Below are 19510 nucleotides of genomic sequence, written 5' to 3'. Positions count from 1 at the left end.
ATCGTTTGAACCCGGGAGATGGAGGTTGCAGTGAGCTGAGATCGCACCATTGCACTCCAGCCTGGGCAAGAGAGTGAGACTCTGTCTCAAAAAAAATAAAAATAAAATAAAAAATAAAAAAAATTATATATATATATACTATTGAAAAACAAAGAATACCAAATCTGAATACAAAGATTATGTTAATGCTTCCTGATACTTTGGGTATTTCAGAAATCACAGTTACTTGTTAGTAACTCATTCAGCGAATTGTTAGTAAATAGTTCTTTAAAATAATTGCTTCTTAGTTTATTTACACAACAGCCTAAAATGAGCCTGGATATTTTTCTAGGGCAGCAAGCTTATTAACTTCTCAGTGGATTTTAATTTTCCTAAGTTTATGATTGCCGTGGTTGTTAATTTAATTTAAGGTTGAAGTTAATGTAGAAGTAAATGCAGTGACATCAGATTCCAAAATTATAAGGTAATGAAATGACCCATCAGAAACAGCAACTGTTTCACAAAGAGGGGCAAATGTTTGGTGCCTGGAGAAAACCATAATCATTAACCAAGTGGCTCTGTGATTAAATAGTAAGCAGACAAATTGAATTATTAAGTGCTTCAAACATGGAAAAAAATTTTAAAACTATGATACCCATATATCTACCTCCTAGATTTAATGAATGTTGACATTTTGCCATGTTTGCATCAAATTTCTGTCACTTGTTTTTAAGAAATAAGTGGTCCCGTAAACAGCTATCTAGATGCCTTTCTGTCTTCCTGCTTCCTCAGAGGCCTCCATAACCTGAAGCTGTGTATCATTCCTTCGTGTGTTTTCACACACTGGATGAATCCAGAAACAATTTATTGTATTACATGTATTTAATTAAATATACGTATTCTTGGGTTACAGTTCTACATACATGGCATCTCTTGTAATTACAATTTTTCTTTTCTTTTCTTTTTTCTTTCTTTTCTTTTTTGAGACAGTCTCACTCTGTTGTCCAGGCTGCAGTGCAATGGTGCAATCTCGGCCCACTGCATCTTCCACCTTTCAGGTTCAGGTGATTCTCCTGCCTCAGCCTCCCAAGTAGCGGGGACCACAGGTGCGCACCACCACACCCAGCGAAATTTTGCATTTTTAGTAGAGATGGCGTTTCACCCTGTTGGCCAGGCTTATCTTCAACTCCTGACCTCAAGTGATCTGCCTGCCTCAGCTTCCCAAAGTGTTGGAATTACAGGTGTGAGCCACCATGCCCGGCCTTGTAATTACAGTTTTCTAATGTGGTATGTTGATAATTTATCCTACTTCATTTTCATATTTTACTGCTGTATGTTATTTTGCTATATGAATAAAACCAGAGTGTGTTTACAGCCATTCTTCTAATGGTGAACAGGTAGGTTGATTCTGGGACAGTCTCTGTACTCGTGGGAGAGTTTCTTAAGGGGAGATACCAGGAAGTGACATTGCTGGGGCAAAGGAAAAAGAATTTCTTCAACTTTGACATCCATTCTTAAAGAGCTTTCTCAAGTACTGTAATCACTACTGTACTTACAGTAGTGATTTTTTAAGGCCACATTTTAATATCTGTAATAGAAAATTTTTATGATGCTGATAGATTGTCTGTGTAGGTGTTGAATAGTACTTGTATATAGTTTGTGTATTTTAATTTTACCTGAAAGCAAATATAAAGTTATTCTGAATTTGCTATTAGGCAGTTTTTGTACCTAGTCAATAATTTTACATCTCTATTCTTGTTAATGCCTAATAAAGCAAATGTGTCAATATTTATTGAGATAAATTTACATACAGTAAAATTTCCTGCTTTAAGTGCACAGTCCTATGAATTATGAAGAACACATACAGTCTTACAGCCCACATTCAATTAAGATGTAGAATATTTCTATCATCCCGGAAAGTTCTCTTTTGCCTCTTTATAGTCAGCCCTCTCTTTGCCTAGCACCTGACAGTTACTGATCTCATTTCTGTCCTTACAGTTTTGCTTTTTCATAATGCAGTATAAATGGAATCATATGATACGCAGCCTTTTTGAGTGTGGCTTCTTTCATTTAGCATAATGCTTTTGCAATTCCATGTTGTTGCATATAACAGGAGTTCATTCCTTTTTATTCATGAGTAGTGTCAATATACTTTTAAGAGTAATGCATCTGTGGACAGAGATGAAGAAGGCTGAAATCCCACACCTCATCTGTTTTTCTGAACTTACCTGTTTTTTCATGTTACTACTGCAGCATATGAAAAGTTTGGAGTGTCAGTTTCCACAGTTAGAAAGTAGGTTAGTTTGTAATCCTGTTGCTTTTTAAATGTTGTTTTGTTACTTCAGAATAGAAAAGGTTATACATTAAACACCACTATATATATTACATGAGATTAGGGCCAGTGTTGTCTTAACCTAATGTGATAATTTGCTGTCTAACAAAGTATCCCAGACTGGATGGCTTAAACAATACATTTATTTTCATGCAATTCTGGAGGCTGGAAGTCAGAGATCAAGGTGTTGGCAGAGCTGGTTTCTTCTGAGAACCAGGATGGAAAGAGCTGTTCCAGGCCTCCCTCCTGGGCTTGTAGGTGGCTGTCTTTCTCCTGTCTTCACATCATTTTCCCCTCTACGTGTCTGTGTCCAGATTTTCTCTTCTTATAAGGTCATCTGTCAAATGGCATTAGGGCCCACCCTAATGATCTCATTTCAGCCTAATTACCTCTTTAAAGTCCCTATCTTGAAATACAGTTACCTTGTGAGGTACTGGGGGTTAGGATTTCAATATGAATTTTTTAAGAGTACACAAGTCAGCCCATATCCCCTAGGCTTTGTGGATTCGATGTGTGTGTATGCATACATGCATATTTCCAGGGAGAGTTTCCATAGCTTTCTTTGGAATGATTCTCAGTTGTGGCAGACAACCTTTTAAAAAGATGGGGAAGAACTGGTCTAAAGTGAGCTCTTGTTTCAGAAGTAAAACCATCAATGTTATAAAAATATATCTATTGACATGTGAAGTGATTATGCTTTTATGTTGATTGAAAACATTTATGCCGGGCACCGTGACTCACACATTTAATCCCAGCACTTTGGGAGGGATCCCAGCACTCTGGGAGGTGGGCAGATCACTTGAGGTCAGGAGTTTGAGACCAGCCTGGCAAAATATGGTGAAACCCTGTCTCTACTAAAAATACAAAAATTAGCTGGGTGTGGTGGCGGGAGCCTGTAATCCCAGCAACTCAGAAGGCCAAGAAAGGCACGAGAATCGCTTGAACCCGGGAGGCGGAGATTGCAGTGGGCCAGTATGGTGCCACTGCACTCCAGCCTGGGTGACAGAGCGAGACTGTGCCTCAAAAACAAAACAAAAGAACAACAACAAAATGTTTACAAGATATACACAGAAAATACCATTTTTGTTTAAAAAGTGCCACATGCAAATAGAATATTAATGAAGCTAGCATAAATGGGTAGGAGTGACAAAGGCTTCACCTGGGTTAAAACAGCTCTCGCGCAGTGCCAAGAAAGAGACACAACTATCCTCCTGTTAGGAAAGAAGAAGTGAGGCTCAAACAGGGGTTAAGCGACTTGTCCAGGATCATCCCACTAGAACCTGAACCCAGGTAGCTCTGCATTCCAGAGCCTGTGCCCCTAACCAGTAGGCAGAACCGCCCAGACATCTGCAAGGATGGCCTCTAAAAACCCAAATGTAGGCCCGAGCTACCTCCAGGTCATGGGATGATAGGGGTTTTATTTTCCTCCTCTGCCTTTTCTGTATCTTTGTATTTTTTTTTTTTTTTTTTTTTTTTGAGACAGAATCTTGCTCTGTCACCCAGGCTGGAGTGCAGTGACACAATCTTGGCTCACTGCAACCTCCACCTCCTGGGTTCATGTCTCAGCCTCCCGAGTAGCTGGGACTGCAGGAGCCTGCCACCATGCCCAGCTAATTTTTGTATTTTTTGTAGAGACAGGGTTTCGCCACGTTGGCCAGGCTGGTCTCGGACTCCTGACCTCAAGTGATCCGCCTGCCACAGCCTCCCAAAGTGTTGGGATTACAGGCATGAGCCACCATGCCTGGCCTGTATCTTCATATCTTTTGTAAAACAAGCATGTTTTGCAATTAAATGTTAAGTGGGCATATATAACTTTTATTTAAAATAAATTTAAACAGAGTGATAATGATAGTCAAATAGCAGGGTCTCCATTTGAACCTTATTCAAAATTTGAATGATCAGCCTTTGTCCTGAGAAGAAGATAAATCACATTCATGCTATTATTTTCTAAGTTATTCTTAATTTTGCTCCAGGTCTGGGGAAAGGTTGGTGATCAAGACTTTTGACCCCAGGGATGGGAGCTCATGGCAGCACTGTGCTGTAGGTGTCCCGAGCTCACACCTCAGAGCTTTGATCTAGAATTCTCCCCTGGCTTTCTTCTCCGACAGGGCCAGTTAGAAGCAGGCTAGGCCTGATCTTGAGGTCTCAGTAGAAAACACAAGGGGAGGCTGCTTTACCCCAGAGTGCCCTCCATCGCCCTTGGTGCTTCACGGTGTGCCCAGCACTGTGCAAGGCCCTGAGATCAGTCAGATGTGGGCACTGCCCTCAAGGAGCTCAGGCTGGGGAGGACAGACCCGCAGACAGATAATGACGGTGCAGAGTGGCAGGGACAGTTCTCCATGGGGCCCTGGCTTCTCATGGGCCCCCCCCCCCAAGGAAGAACTCCCCCAGAGTCCACCCTGAGAGACTCTAGACCGGAGGACTAGGTGTTGGCTGTTAAGCCTTCCTGGCCCACCCTCCCTTCCTGCTTGGACCCTCCTGCAGGGATGTCTCTTGTTGTTTGTAGGACATTGTTGGGAGAGGACAGATGGTACCAATTTTCCAAGGCTTTGTTTCACCTGTGATTAGCCTTTGATATGTATTTTGTATATGTGTGTATATATTTATATCCTTGTGCCGAGGAAATACTAAATCATGGGCGTCATAGCTAGGTTCTTTGATTTGACTCAGATGGAAGAAGGATGCTGCAGAAGAGGGAGGAACAGGAATGTTAATTGTCATGGCAACCAGCAGGTTTTTATAGTGGAACACTGCCTTTGTAACCCAAATCCATCACCTTTTTTCTAACTACAGAAAACAGAATGACGCAAACTCAAGAAATTATAGTACCATCTCTCAGTGAGGTTTTATTTGCTTTTTGGAAGCAATCTTGCAGTGATTTTAGTCCCTTCGTAGAATTTCAGAACAGAATGGCACCCTTTAAGTGCCCTAGAATTTTACAAAAGTCACATGCTTATGGCTTTCCCATTGTTTGTCATCCCCATTTCTCCACCACCAGTCTAACCCACAAGGGACTTAGCATGAGGATGAGTTTAGAGCTGGCAAACATTGTACCTTCTGCAGCACAGGCTCCCCTTTGGAAAGGGTCCATCTCGCTGCTGCACTGTTTTTGCTGTTCGACCTCGTGCAGCCTTGTTGCGCTTGTTTCCTCACCATCCAGCAGACACTGAGATGCTTAGAATAGCTCACTCCTGCCAGTCATTCTGTAGGCAGGTTCAGAGTTCACCCTTTGCTGCCTGAGACCGCTTGGAGAATTGAACCCGTGTGCCTTTCATTGGTGGCTCTGGTGAGGTTTCATAGATGGGGAGTATGAGAAGGTCAGTGTAAGAAAAGAGCCCTTTTGTGGATAGGTAGAGCTTCACCAGGGAAAACAGAGATGCCCCCAAGCCTCCAGGCAGGTTTTGTTGATGAGCACTTTGGTCAGAGAAGACAAAAAGGTAGGCTGCTCTTTGCCTCCCCTAATGTCCTGGCCCAAGGAGTCCCCTTCACCCAGGACCACACCTTGAGGTTGAGTAGCATTGAGGTTAGTGGTAACTATGTCTCCACAACATGTGGTATGGAAAGGGAGTCACTCAGGCACCTTTCATGGCACTGAATTTAAGAACGGGCTCCTTTTACCTCTTTGGGTTGGATAATTGTCTCTTCATTGCCCACCCTTCCACCAAGTCAGGAGCAGGCTATGTGGCACGTCAGGCCAGAGTCCATTCATGAGCAGTACTGATGTGGATTGTACTTAAAATGATTGGGCTTTCAGCCTAATTCAGTACATTCATTCAGTAAATGTGTATTGAGCACCTACTATGTGCTAGGCATCTCAGGGAACAAAACAAAAATCCCTACCCTTGTGGAATGTGTATTCTGGTAGGGCAAGGCAGAGAAGCCAGACCTATACATAAACTATATAATATGTTAGATGTGGATAAGTGCAATGCTGAGAAATAGACAAGAGGGCTGAGGAGGCCCAAGGTGGAGGTAGAGGGAAGAAGTTTTAAACAGGACACTCAAAGAAAGCTCTTGTCAGGGGAAACATTGAGAAAAGACCTGGGAAGTAAGCTGTGCAGCCATCTAAGGGAGGAACATTCCAGGGCAGGAAAACAGCATGCATGGACTCCTTGATAAAGCAGTGTGCATGTTGTGTTTGAGGCACAGCAAGGAGGCTGTGTGGCTGGGGCAGTGTGAGCAGGGAGTCGAGTCCTGGGACACGGGGTCTGAGAGGTGGTGGGGAGGCCAGTTCCTGAGCCAGTAGAGCTCTTGCAAGGATCTCTTGGGCTGTTGGATTGAAAAGAAATTGTAGGTGGGCATGGGATGGCCCAGGGAGACCTGTAGGAGTGATGAGAGTGGCTTGGACTAGAACATTGACAGTGGAGGTGATGAGAAGCAGTCAGGTCTTCTAAATGCAGGCAGTGGTAAAGCCCTCCCCTAGTGTGCTGACAGCTGTGCATGGTGAAGTGAGGAAGCAGCATGGTGCCAGGGCTTTGGGGGCAACGGGCCTGGTTTTAAAATCCTGGCTCTTACAAGCTGTATGAAATCATCTTAGCCAATTTGCTTAACCCATTTGAGCTTCAGTTTCCATAAGTGTGGCTGGGTGTGGTGGCTCACACCTGTAATCCCAGCACCTTGGGAGGTGGGCAGATCACTTGAGGTCAGGAGTTCGAGACCAGCCTGGCCAACATGGTGAAACCCCATCTCTACTAAAAATACAAAAATTAGCCTGGTGTGGTAGTGCACACCTTTAGTCCCAGCTATGCAGGAGGCTGAGCCAGGAGAATCGCTTGAATCCAGGAGGTGGAGGTTGCAGTCAGCCAAGATCACGCCATTGCACTCCAGCTTAGGTGACAGAACAAGAAGACCCTGTCAAAAACAAACAAACAAAGAAATTAAGTGTAATTGTTTCCCTATAAGGATGTGGAAGGCTTATGTAAGATAACGTAAATACAAGGTCGTCCCTGAGTCCCTTTCTCAGTTCATACCTGGCTTAGGTGCTCTTCTACCCAACCTGTGCCCAAGTCTGCATGAGCCGTGGCATCCTTGTAACTTGTGACTCACTTGTCCCTCTCTACCCAGAGGTGGGCAGAGATTGCAGAATAAATGGGTAGAGAAATGGAAGGAAGCATGAAAGGAAAGAAATAATGCATTAAGAATTTCATGCATTGATATTGGTATAATATTTGAGTTCACTATTTCAACAGAAAGCAGGACTTTTTTTTCCCCGGAGTTCAGTGTTTAAGTACATCAAAGGGTTTGTTAAGGCCTTGGCTACAATTATTTATTTAAATAAGTCTAATAAGTCATGTACTCTTGTTTCTGTATGTGAAAATTTATCTTCTCTCTACTTTTGGCTTGTGAAAAATGTTTGTTCGAAGATGCTAATTGGTGTTTTTACTTAGGTGTTCTTTAAGAATAAAGATTTTGTTAGCAGATGATATGGTTTGGCTCTGTGTCCCCACCTAAATCTCATCTCAAATTGTAATCCCCACATGTCAAGGGAGGGAAGTGATTGGATTATGGGGGCGATTTCCCCCATGCTGTTCTCGTGATAGTGAGTGAATTCTCACAAGATCTGATGGTTTTATAAATGGTAGTTTTTCCTGCGCTCACACATGTGTTCTCTCTTGCCTGCCTCCCTGTAAGACGTGCCTGCTTCCCCTTCCGCCATGATTGTAAGTTTCCTGAGGCCTCCCCAGCCATGCGGAACTGTGAGTCAATTAAACCTCTTTCCTTTATAAATTACCCAATCTTGGGTAGTATCATTATAGCAGTGTGAGAACAGACCAATACAGCAGATTTTATCAACATTCTGAGGAAATTTTTACCTCAGCATTTTATTGTGAAAATCTCAAACAAATGCATACAAAATACAAAGGTAATAATTTAAATGAATGTTAACTGAAGTTACTGGTGCTCTAGATCGCTCCCCACGTGTCAGTACAGTAGTGACTGCTGCAGGGCAGGTTTTCTGTGGAATGCTTCTGTTGCCTCCTGGGTGATGAAAAGTCTGAACCCTTGCATAACTTTTCTGTTAGAAAAATTGTGTGTGATGACACCTTTGTTCACGGTGAGACTATTTCCCTTCTTCTGGAACTGCCATATCATTTACTTTTTTTTTTTTTTTTTTTTTTTTGCTCTGTCACCCAGGCTGGAGTGCAGTGGCACGATTTCTGCTCATTGCAACCTCCATCTCCCAGGTTCAAGCAGTTCTTCTGCCTCAGCCTCCTGAGTAGCTGGGACTACAGGCGTGCACCACCATGCCTGGCTAATTTTTTGTGTTTTTAGTAGAGATAGGGTTTCACCATGTTGGCCAGGCTGGTCTAGAACTCCTGACCTCAGGGTTCAGGCTATCTGCCTACCTCGGCCTCCCAAAGTGCTGGAATTACCGGAATGAGCCGCTGCGCCTGGCCCATTTACTATTAAAGTCAGTGTTATCGTTTGACCTGTGTCCCCCACCAAAAGATATGTTGAAGTCCTAACCCCCACTACCTCACAACGTTACCTTATTTGGAAATACAGTCTTTACAGAGGTAAACAAACCTCTGTAAAAAAAAATGTTTTTTTTTTTTTTTTTTTTTTGAGATGGAGTTTCACTCTTGTTGCCCAGGCTGGAGTGCAATGGTGCAATCTCGGCTCACTGCAACCTCAGCCTCCCGGGTTCAAGTGATTCTCCTGCCTCAGCCTCCCCAGTAGCTGGGGTTACAATGGCGTGCCACCACACCCGGCTAATTTTTTTGTATTTTTAGTAGAGACAAGGTTTCACCATGTTGACCAGTCTGGTCTTGAACTTCTGACCTCAAGTGATCCACCTGCCTTGGCCTCCCAAAATGCTGGGATTACAGGCGTGAGCCACCGCACCTGGCCCATTTTCGAACATTTTCATCAGCTTAGAAAGATACCCATTAGCAGTTACCCTTCATTTCCCCCTCTCTTAAAAGGTTCATGCATGTTGTAGCATGAATCAGTACTTTATTTCTTTTTATGGCCAAACAATATTTTTTTTTTTTTAATTTTGAGACAGAATCTCACTGTAGCCCAAGCTGGAGTGCAGTGGCATGATCTTGGCTCACTGCAACCTCTGCCTCCCACACTCAAGTGATTCTCATGCTTCAGCCTCCGGAGTAGCTGGGACTACAGGCATACGCCACCATGCCTGGCTAATTTTTTTGTATTTTAGTGGAGACGGGTTTTCACCATGTTGCCCAGGGTGATCTCAAACTCCTGAGCTCAGACGATCCACCCACCTCGGCCTCCCAAAGTGCTGGGATTACAGGCACGAGCCACCATGCCCGGCCATGGCTGAATAATATTTCATTGTATGGATATATGACATTTGGTGGACATTTGGGTTGTTTTCACTTTTTGGCTATGAAGAATAATGTTGCTATGAACACTTCTGTATGTGTTTTTGTGGGGGTATATGTTTTTATTTCTCTTGAGTACATATCTAGACGGAGTGTTGCCGGGTCATATGGTAATTCTGTTTAACCTTTGGATTAACTGCCAGAGTGTTTTCCAAAGTGGTTGCACCAGTTTATATTCCCACTACCAGTGTTATGAGGGTTCTGATTTCTCCACATCCTCACCAGCGCTTGTTATTATCTGTCTTTTAATTACAGCCATCCTAGTAAGTATGAAGTGGTATCGTATTGCAGTTTTGGGTGATTTTAAAAATTTCTTTTAATGAAAGCAGTTGTTATACTCTTTGTACATGAAATAGGTAAATTTTCTTTAGCTGAGAGGCTGGTATAATTAATAATATAAATTATAACTTTTGTGCCTTGCCACATTCCTTCTTACTAGTCATTTCTTGAAGCTGGTTGTCCAAAACCAGGTTGGAGAAACTGTTGTGGTTTGCATGGCTTGACTTTTACTTTGCCGATGATACTGCACATGAAAAGGCCACCCAGAGCTTCCTGGTCCTCCCCACCATGAGGTCCAGGGTTGGAAGGCCCTGGGCAGTGGCCCAACCTCTGGAAGGGTGTAATGGGTGCCTAGCCCATATGTGTTTCCTTAGGCAAGTAGCCAGGGCATTTATTCGTGATTCCGCCAAGGGGTAGCTGCTGTTGTATAGATGTGGTGGTAGTTGTACATGGGTGTAGCTAGAACTGGCCCCTGTGCCAGTGAAGATGGACACCGTGCTCTCTTTACAGCCAAGCTTTGCAGGCTGTGAATTCACTCCTGAAGCATAAGAAGCATAACAAAATGTACAACACCTGTGAGACCAGAAATAAGTGCTGGTTGAATGAAGGAATAGCTCTGGCTTTGGGAGCCAGGAAGCATTCTAGCCTGGTGGTTTGAACAAGCTGCTTAAGTACTTAAGCTCTCTGAGCCTTGGTCCCTCATCTGCCAAACAGAGGTGGCATTGCCTCAGTTGCAGGGTCCTCACGTGATGACGTAAAAGTGCCCAGCTCATGGTAGGCACTCAACAAATGTTAATTCTCTTTCCTTAAGTAGCTCTGCTCAGTCCACTCTGCTTAGTCTCAGATTTTTTTTTTTTTTTTTTCTGCAGATTTAGTCCAGGTCCAGAACACAGGATTGATTGTATTGTTTAGAATATCTTTTCTTTCCAGAGAAATAATGAGCTCTTGGCAACGTTAAGTATTGATGGAAATGAATATTACAATTTGGCAGCTGCTGATTGACACGTGTTTGCTAAACAGCTACTCAAATTTCAGAAAGCTTGCCTAGAAGAAGAAAAAAAGTAAGATATCCCAAGAATATTTTTACTTTCTTTGCCCAGGTATTTATTTGTAAAATTATTTTCTTTGGAAAGTTCCAGCTGAAAAATTTTTATAAAACATGAGCTAGCTTTGGCTGAGGAGTTCAGGTGAGCCTACATGAAAGATTAAACTTCAGTAAATACAAAAATGTTGAGGTTTTTTTGGAGCCTCTTTGCCTTGTAATTTTTTTTTTTTTTAAGCAAGAGCTGGTCTTTCGGTCACTGGGTCTTTTTTTATATCTGCAGGGAAGTCATAGTAACAGGCTCCGTGTCTGATTGGGTTCCATGGCAACAAAGGGTTGTGACTTTATTAAAGGAGAGTTGAGCATGCCAAGAAGGATAAAAATCAGAGTATGGAAAATGTCTGACCAGATGAATGTGTTTTTGGATCACATGTGCCCTGGACTAGAAAGGTTTCCTGAGTCGACATCAGTCTCCATTACAGATTTGAATCTCACTGGGTTATCATTAAGGTCATAGGGATCAGTGCTTATTTAAAAAAAGAAAAAATCCATCTACTTCTTTGCTTTTACCCATTCATTCTTCCTTTTTTAATGTCTAGGTATATTTACAGAAGTCAAAACAGTGATGGTAAGTACCTAACAGGAGAGGATTCTGACTTTTCAAGGAAGAAATATAACACATTCTTTGTGGAACTGACTACAGCTGTATGTTGTGAGACCGTGTGGGAGGGCCAATTAGAGGCAATTATATGTCGATTGAACTCTCTCTGAATTAAAGCTTGCTGGATGCTGTCCAAGCTGGGGGGTTTGGTTTCCCATCCATGTTTCTCTTTGATGGGTTTAGAGATCCCGGTTTCAGGCCATGGGTGTGGAGTACTCCTCTCTCCCAACAGTAAGGAGCAGGCTGTTGCCGTAACCAAAAGTGTGTGGTAATTAAAGGTCTTTTGCTGAAGGTACTAATATTTGACCAAGAAATGGTGTACTTCGAAAACTTTGAATTGTCCTGTGTTCCCACTTCACCTGGTTGTTAACTGTGTGGGGCTGGGTTTACTTTTCTATGAAATGTGCAATTGTATATTTCTCCTCCTACTGATATTGAAAGTGAAAGAACTCCGAGGGCAGGTTGATGTTGGACACTTAACCGTGTCAGTCATCCTTTAAACCAGTGGTGCGTTCTGACATGCCCCTGGGTTCAGGCTTTATTAATCACTTGGGGCCTCTTCATGGTGAATCAGAAACTGCACAGATACTGGGGCTCTCATGATTACACATAATATAACAAGCAGTATTGGTCTAAGAGGGAAGAATTAGCTCACCAGGTTTCAGGACTCCCAGCTATCATTAATCAGCTATAAGTCCTTGGTGAAATCACTTAAACTTCTTGGGCCTTGATTTCCTTATCTTAAAATGAGTTTGACCTAAATTGGTGTTTCCTAACTTTCCTGTTTAGATAAAGAACCTGGGGTACTGCAGAACCTCCAGTAGAGATTTCTGATTCACTGGTCTGGGGAGTGGGAAAGATCACTGGGGCCCCATCCACTCTTAACAATTTGGTGTTCGGGATATACTGGTCTAGCTCAGTAGTTTCAAACTCTTTGGACATAAGAATGGGGTGGAGATGGGAGGTAGAAAGGAGGCTGTCAGATGCACATTCCAGGTTCTGTCCCTGAGATTGCCTGAAGCCATAGCTTGAGAAACACCAGCCCCAAAGGCTCTTCCACTTACTGGTCCTCACTTCCTCGAAGGAGCCAGAAGAGCTGTGTCAATGAGAGAGCCTGGTGGGTTTGCTTACCCGCAGTGTTAACTCTAAACCCCATATCAGTGTTTGAGAAAGTTACTTATTTTAAAATCTTGGAGTACTGCAGTAGTTTGTTCATAGAATTCTCTATGCTGTGTTTCTTTTGGATAAGATAGTGTTTTCTAAGCATGGTTACTTTAGGTGTACACCAGGCAATGGCAGCCACATCCAAATTACCTGTGGAGCTTGTTAGAAAATATACAGAAGATTCAATATGTCCTACGTAGGGCCTGGGCATCAATCTTCTTTAAGACCTGAAGGATTTTGTGTTTTTTTTAAGGTTTAGGGCAAAACCTTACAAACTGACCCTACCCTAATTTCCTCAGTGAAATTGACTTTAAGTGTAAACACGCATGTTTAGCACAAGGGGAATGGTTTACATTGAGCCACTTAGATTGTAGAAGAGTCAGCAACACATAAAGTACCTTAGAGAAAAATACCCTGACCTGAGAATATTTAATGATTAAACCATTAACTGCTAAAGCAGACCCATTCTAATGTATATCTGGTCTATACAGTTTCTATTTGTGCCTAGTTTTTCTAGTTCATGTTTAGCAAAGATTAAGTGATATTGTTTAATGAAGTGTTTAGTAGCTCTAAATGATAAAGGTTCACATTTTTTTCTATTAAGTAGCTTAAGTGCGAATTCATTTGAAAAAAAAAAAATTACACAGGCCGGGCGCGGTAGCTCATGCCTGTAATCCCAGCACTTTGGGGGCCGAGGCAGATGGATCACCTGAGGTCAGGAGTTTAAGACTAGCTTGGCCAACATGGTGAAACCCCGTCTCTACTAAAAATACAAAAGTTAGCCGGGCATGGTGGCGGGCTCCTGTAATCCCAGCTACTCGGGAGGCTGAGGCAGGAGAACTGCTTGAACTTGGAAGGCGAATGTTGCAGTGAGCCGAGATCGTGCCATTACACTCCAGCCTGGGCGACAGAGCAAGACTCTGTCTGAAAAAAAATAATAATTATTAAAAAAAAAACTCGACAGTACTAAAGGGCTTAAAGCAAAATTAAAGTCTCTTTTTCCAGCTTCTTGTCCTTTTCCCCAGAGATAGCAATGATAATAATGTTGTATTTCTTTTTTTTTTCTTGAGACAGTCTTGCTCTTGTTGCCCAGGCTGGAGTGCAATGGCGTGATCTTGGCTCACCGCAACCTGTGCCTCCCAGATTCAAGCGATTCTTCTGCCTCAGCCTCCCCAGTAGCTGGGATTACAGGCACCCGCCACCACGCCCAGCTAATTTTGCATTTTTAGTAGAGACAGGCTTTCTCCATGTTGGTCAAGCTGGTCTCGAACTCCCGACCTCAGGTTATCCACCTGCCTTGGCCTCCCAAAGTGTTGGGACTGTAGGTGTGAGCCACCGCACCCAGCTGCAATGTTACGTTTCTTATGTGTCTTTACAGAAATAGTCTTGACACAAAATATACATATCTATTATTTATTTAACCAGTCGCCTACAGATACACAGTTTAAGTTCCTCCCAGGATGATGTTTTTTTGTGTTTCTTTTGCTTTGTAATACTGTATTGAAAACTTGTGTACATTTTTCTCTGTAACCATATTTAGATAAATTTCCAAAAGCAAAACTGTTAGGTCAAAGGGCATGTGTCTTTTAAATGAGAATAGAGGCAAACACATTGTTCTCCCAAAGATTGCACCAATTTGTAGGATAAATCTTTTATTTTCAGAAGGATTCCTGGGCTCAGCTGAGTCTGATGCAGCAGGCAGCTATCCACGTCTACTAACCACAGGAACCTCAGGGGCCTCTGCCTGGAGGAATGACATGAGCTGTGAGAAAGAGAAGAATGTAAAAGATATTCAAAGTTCTGAGAGAGAAAAGGATAGGGACTGGCTTAGTAGGGAATCCTGAATTTACAAGGAGAGTGCTTTGGGTCATAGGTCGCAGATCCTGATCTGGGTTTTGAAGAAAGTAAGGCAGCCCTGGGGCATAAGGTAATAGTGAGAACATCCTGCTCTAGTTCAGACAAACCATTGCCTGGATGTGACCTGCTCCTGTAGTAGAAGCCGTAGAGCAATTTTGAGTGAAGCATCATAATAGCACTGAGATGCTGTTCATTTTAAACACCACCTCCAATGTGAGTCATGGTGGAGTCAGATGTGTATAAGTGTGTGTAATGCATATGTCAAAGTCATGTTTAAAGGGAAAGGATTACGTCTCAGTAGTCTCTCCCTGAGACTGTGCACCTCTCGTCAGTGTCGGAGAAATAATTCAAGTAGAACAGGGGCTGGGTGCCATGGGGAAGTTGCCACCTCAATGGCAGATTCCATCTAATGTGGCCATCTGTCTGCTTTCATTTTTCCCCCTATTGGCAATGGGATAGGAGAGCATCTTGTAGACGCACCAAAAAGTTGAGTCTATTCACATCTGGGAAGTTCAAGTCTATTCAAGGCAGAGAAGAACTGGAAGGTATCTTGGGTCTATATGTCAGTGGGGTGTCAAAATCTTAGAGGTTGACTAAGAAGGATGGGGATGTGTATTGTCTGTTTAACGGGAGCTACCCAGAGTCCAGAAACATCGTAGAGAGGCAAGAACCTCAGGTTCAGACTACATATGTGAGCGAGGAGGAACTTGTTCTTTCTCAGCCCTTGGGGACCAAAGTGTCCTCTCAAACTGGTCATGCTTGAGGCATGTCACATGTGCCCAGGTTGAAGACGGCCAGGAATAAAAGTCCTAAAGACCATTAGCTCTGAATTGGATCATTGTCTATGTTTAATCCAAATAATTAAATGAGCCAAACAGTGAGCTTTGAGGCAGTTGCCAAATCATTCTGTATTAGAAACTTGGGCAGGTTTTTAAAAAAGATATTTGTGACTGAGACACAGAATGTGAGGTAGGTGTACTGAACTGGGCTGTGGGTGAATGGATGGGAATATATGAAGCTACCAGGGAAGAATGGGGAAGGAAGAAGTGATCCTGAATGTATTTTAGGAGCTAAGCTGGAGATGAAACAAAATATCTAGTGACCAAGATATTTTCAGACTAGGAAGGCAGCCATAAAAATAGGTAAAGACAAGTTGGATCCCAAATTTAAAGTCAAACCCTGAAGAAAAATGAACAAGCTTAGCTATGTGGAACTGAATTATGTATGCCTTACTGGTCAGTCTGGTTTTAAAAATCTTATTGTAGTTTTAAAATATTCATTTTAAGAGTTAGAATTAGCAAAATGACCTAGCAAAGAAAGTATATACGTCTCATATACAGAGTGTACTATTGACTTAACATTTGGTTTAAGGCAAGATCCATTTGCTGGAATTTATTATTTAACATGACTTAAGACCTTTACTTGAACAGAGCCAGAGGATAGAGGCTATGCAATATTAACTTTGGTAGACACTCTTCCTCTTAAATATTACAGTAGAGTTTTCACAGAGTAGGCTTTGACTAGCCTTTATTAGGCTGACAAAATTCTCCCTCTTTTCCAAACCCCACTGCCCTTTTCTCTCCATCCCACCCCTCAATACAGAGTTAAATCAACACCACTTAAGCCACATAGCAATTTTGAGATCTTTGCATTTGTTATTTAATGTCAAAAGCAGGAAACCCCTGGTCCCCTAGAACAGTCTGGCCTTAGTTTTTCATATGGCTTGTGGCAATTCAAATATTTGAGATTCTGTGCCTACAAATATGGTCAAAAGGGATTTAAAGATGAGTGACAGCAAGAAAACTTGTAATCTGCTGCAAAGGTTAAGTACTCAATTATAATACAAAGCAGTATATGATCACAAAAGGGCAAGAGGAAAATATTAAATCTCTTCTGTTTGCCATGACATCATGTCCTTTTCTGATTTCATTAAATCCCAAAAGGAATTTCCTTAGGTGAGACCAGAGTCCCCAAAAGGTTAATTTACTTGCCCCAGGTCATATAGCTGCTAAGAGGCAGAGCTGTGATTTGATTAGGTCTGGTTGTCTATGCTTGTCTCCTCAGAGAGGTGCCTAAGGCATTATCACCGTTGGGCTCCAGTGCTGTTTCCTCTGTCCCTTTCTCTCTCTGTTCATCAGGACATCTGTGTTTGAAGGTCCCATAGGAACCTCAAGTTTATCGTGTCGGAGGCTGAAAATTCCTCTTGCCTATCTTGTGAATAATCTTAGCTACCAGAAGGAATGAAACAGAAGTGGGGTTTTCCTTGACTCGCCCCTTCTCACCCCCACATCCAGGTGGTGTCAAGTCCTCTCATTCCACCTCCTTCATAGACCTCTCACTACCACCCTACATCCAGCCTTCACCAGCTCTTGCTATAGATTGCTGCAGCAGGCTCCAGTTGGCTCCATGGAAACGCATTTTCCATCTTGCTTTCTCAGAAGGACTTGTTTAAAACAGGGATATGATCATCCTAATCCTCTATGCGGCTGCCAAGGGACCTATAGGATGAACCCCAAACACCTCTGCCTGAGTTAAGTGGGACCTTCCGGGTGTGACCCATCTGCTGTCCCAGTCTTCACCTGCACCAAGTCCTCCAAATCTTTACTTCTCTGTCTAACTGATTCACCTTCTGACAAGCCTTTCTTTCTGCTTTCCATTGACTTTTTCCCCTCCCCCTTTCCTCTTATCTCCCCCTTAGCAGCCCCTTCCAAGTGCTCGCTTAGCACCAAGTACTCTCCTGACACTTATCAGTGGCTGTCATTGTGTCTCTTCCCCTGGCCACTAGGCCAGGAGGCGGCTATGCCCCTTTGCCTCCCCAGCACGCCTCGCCGCGCCTGACACTAGGAGGCACCCAGCAAGTGTCTGTCTCATGAATGAATCAACAGAGAGTCTCCTGACTGCTCACTGTCTTTAAGCCACTTCCCTTCCCTTGGTGCTGGCTGGCCCCTTTGCTCTGCCTTCATCACGTTGGTGTTTCCTGTGCCCAGTCCACTGCTGGCATTTGCTCTGCCTAACAAGGTTTGTTGAGCCGAGCCCATTTCCTTATTGGTAAAGGCAGAGTACCAGACCGAATGTCTTCTTGCAATCCCAGAGTCGGGGTGATTGATAGCAGGCGCCCTTCTAGTCGACCTCCCTGCAAAGATACAGAATGTGGATCTCTTCTGCTGGCAGCACAAAGGGCCCATTTGTACAGCAATGTGTTGAATACGGTGCATTATTACTGACATTTGTATTGGGTACAGTGCAGGGCGTGGAGTTTCTCTGAGACAAACACAGGAATACCCCGAGATAATGTGAGCAGTATCTCCAAAGTCCAGGCTGAGTCATATGGTAGGTGCTGTTTGGAATATCTAGCCTGCCTGCCTTGCAGATTCAAATGCCTCGGGCAGGAGGGTGAGCTGGCTGCCGATCCTGCTCTGCTCCTGGGTTTGCTGTGTAGCCCTTGGTAAGTCTCTTCACAAGTCTTCCATTTCAGCCAGAGTGTGTAAATATGTATTGTGGAGCTTTGTGGTCTTTAATATCCTGGGAGATGCCGGAAAGAAATACAATTTGTCTTTGTGCTCTTAATAGTTACCTTTGTGCTTGCCCAAATCCCTCCCTAATTTCTCAGTGGGTTTCTAGGTATTTAGACTGTCTAAACACCTAATGAACCACCAGTCTCCTTACTGTTATGTCCTTTTAAAAATGTCAGTCCAGTGTGAGTGATTTAACAGATGGACAAATATCTGGGTTGGATTGTGCCGGCTACTGGCTGGAGAAGAGCCAGGTCTCCTCCCACCTCCCTGGGAGTTCGAAAGTAACCCCGGGTCTAACCAGGCTCTGAGTTGGAATCTAACTTTGTACTTTAACATCTGGTCTTTCAACAAGTGGGCATCTTTGAGTCGTCCTGCCTTTGCCTGGAAATTTGAAACTCTGTAAAACTGACTTTGTGTGACGCTGCCAGCCCACGTTGGGGAAGAAGGGTGTGGTGGCTGCCTCGAGCTGTTGGAGAGGAAGCAGCCGTGGGGGAAGTGGAGAGTGCATCTGACCTGGGCCTCCTTGGACCATGCTTGGACACCGCATAGTGTGGGATTCATTCCCCATAGGGTGGTGAAGGCTCAGATTCATGTGATCTCTGCCTGGGGGAGCCTTTCATCTCATAGGAAATCTGTATTCACTTGTGGCTCTTTGTCATAGAAGACTTCTGTATATTGACACAAAATGCAACCTTTCTTTCCTTCCCTGAACGTTAAAATATTTGCACACATTTATTAATTCAGGTGTTTCTTTCCTAATCAGTTCTGTAGCAAAGGTTTGCCCATTGTTGATAGTGAGAGGAGGGAAAGTTGGAAAAGTTTGCTGCTTGTCATTTGATAATTTGGGTCTTGGAGGTTACATTTCTGTTGTTTAAAATACAAAAATTAGCTGGGAGTGGTAGCAGCGTCTGTAATCCCAGCTACTCGGGAGGCTGAGGTAGAATTACTTGAACCCAGGAGGTGGAGGTTGCAGTGAGCTGAGATCGCACCACTGCACTCCGACCTGGGCGACAGAGTGAGACTCTGTCTCAAAAAAAAAAAAAAAATCTGTTGTTTAAAAAAAGAAAAAGTTAGAGGGGCCAGTTGTTCTGACAGCAGATCATCCAATAGCCTCGTAACACTGTGAGTGCAACAGTTGACAGAGCCTGATGCACAGTTTCAATTGGAATAAAAGGGAAAATGGCTCCCCAAACTGCAAGAGCACTGCTTGTAAAACAGTCAGAGCTGCTTTCTGTGCCAGGCTGTTCAAAAAGATGTGGGAACAGGGCTTGTCCTGGTTGACAGGCCATTCTGGAGAAACCCTGACAATGCTGGCCACCCCTCTGCTCT

At 43.3% G+C, this 19510-nt stretch overlaps 1 protein-coding gene across 12 annotated transcripts in view; it reads left to right on the top strand.

Annotated features, from left to right (window-relative positions):
• Window positions 1-19510, top strand: part of TMCC3 (transmembrane and coiled-coil domain family 3) — a 304986-nt gene that overhangs the window by 238163 nt on the left and 47313 nt on the right. Inside the window, exon 1 of one of the 12 annotated variants that reach the window (XM_055238353.2) lies at window positions 1117-1266. The exons of 10 other annotated variants lie outside the window; for them this stretch is intronic. The gene's annotated coding sequence lies outside the window, so the exon portion shown is untranslated. Of the gene's footprint in view, window positions 1-1116; window positions 1267-17619; window positions 18112-19510 lie in introns of those variants that run through there. One more of the 12 variants, XM_055238349.2, reaches the window with a different exon arrangement.

This window comes from Symphalangus syndactylus, chromosome 13 (assembly GCF_028878055.3).
Source record: "Symphalangus syndactylus isolate Jambi chromosome 13, NHGRI_mSymSyn1-v2.1_pri, whole genome shotgun sequence".
NCBI lineage: Eukaryota > Metazoa > Chordata > Mammalia > Primates > Hylobatidae > Symphalangus > Symphalangus syndactylus.
Note: the sequence above shows the minus strand (reverse complement) of the source record. Positions and strands in the feature narration are given on the sequence as shown.